Raw genomic sequence first — 1626 nt, 5'->3', positions numbered from 1 at the left:
GTTTCTTGGCCTCCTCGGTGGGACAGGGTGTCATGTCAATAGCAGGGGAGTGTCAAGAGAGAGGAGGTGGCATTGGCTGGAGTATGGAGGCAGGGGGACCTCCGTTAGGAAGTTGCTCTGTCCAGGAGTGAGGGCTGGGCTTGGGAAGTTTGGGAAATGTGGGGCCCCCAACCAGACTGGCAAGGAGGGAAAACCCTCCAAAGGCAGCAGGCCTGGACCCCAGATGTGAGCCCTTGAATCGCCTCCCCTCTGGCTTTCCCCTCTGACCTCAGCCACACTCAGGCTGGACCTAGGGCAAGGGTCCCCGTGGCCGCTGCCACACCCACTGGACCTGGGGCCGGGGGAAGGATGTGGTCATTGGCCTGTGCAGGCACAGTCAGGTGGGTTTGGGACATTTGAATGAAATGAGGATGTTCAAGGGGAGATGGAGGGACAGACGCAGACATTTGGTTGAGTGTAGAAACCCTCTATGTCAGCTCTGGCCCAAGAATGTCCTGGTCCCACAGCCTCCTGGCCCAGAAGCCAGCTTAGGCCCTGCCCCCTGGGGTCCTCACCCTGATCAGGGGGGACCAACAGGGCCTGGGACAACAGGGTCCTCCCGCGAAGGGCCTGCTGTCCAGGGGGCTGCTGGCCATTTGAATCCCAGACATGCAGCACAGCCACCCAGCGCTGCCCAGAGGTGCAGGGTGGGCCTCAGACAACTTTGTTGGAAACGCTCCCAAGCTGTGCCTTGTGTCTAAAGATGCAGAAGCCAGGGTTCTGTTAATCTGGAAAGCTGGACAAAACCCACAGCTAGGCCCAGAGAGAGGACAACAGTAGCCAGGACAGCAAGTTTATTCACTCAGCTCAAGACACGTGTATGAAGAGGGGAGGACAAACGGCAGCTGGGGTGCAGGGTTCGAGAGCAGGCAGGGGCCTCAGTAAGGCTGTGGGAGAAAGGCCAGGAGCCATGTCTGTCAGAAACAGCCTGGGACGCCCAGTAATGGGGAGCGTCATCTCAGCTTCATCGGGGCCTGATGTGGAGGCTGCAGACAGGCTCAGCCTGGTTGTTGGGGTCTGAGGGTAGCGAGCGTTCATGCTGAGACACGTCCCAGTGCATGTGCTGGGTTACATCCTGAAGGCAGTGTGAGAGAGTGGGAGCTGGCCTGGGGGATGTGCTCACTCAGCAGCAGAACTTCTGAGCCGAGGCAGGGACGCAGCAGGCTGGGCGGGAGCACACGGGGCGGCAGAGCAGGGACACGCAGGAAGATGGGCGGCAGCAGCTGGGCTGGCAGGAGGAGGTGGGGCCACAGCAGGAGGAGGTGGACACGCAGCAGGCAGGCCTGCACACGGGGCAGCAGATGACAGACACGCAAGAGGAGGGTCTGCAGCAGGATGAGGTGCAGGTGGTGGGCTGGCAGCATGAGGGGGCCCCAGAGCAGACGGGCACACAGCACAGGGGCTTGCAGCAGACAGGTGTGCAGCAGACGGGTGTGCAGCAGGCCTGCTGGCAGGGGGAGGAGGTGCAGCAGGAGGGCTGGCAGCATGAGGGTGTGCAGGAGCTGGTGCAGGCTGATTGGCAAGGGCTGGATCCACAGGTCACCTGGCAGCAAGGGCTAGACATGCAGCTCACTGGGGTGCAGACAA

Source organism: Myotis lucifugus, unplaced genomic scaffold (genome assembly GCF_000147115.1).
Source record: "Myotis lucifugus unplaced genomic scaffold, Myoluc2.0 scaffold_291, whole genome shotgun sequence".
In the NCBI taxonomy this organism is placed as follows: domain Eukaryota; kingdom Metazoa; phylum Chordata; class Mammalia; order Chiroptera; family Vespertilionidae; genus Myotis; species Myotis lucifugus.
Note: the sequence above shows the minus strand (reverse complement) of the source record.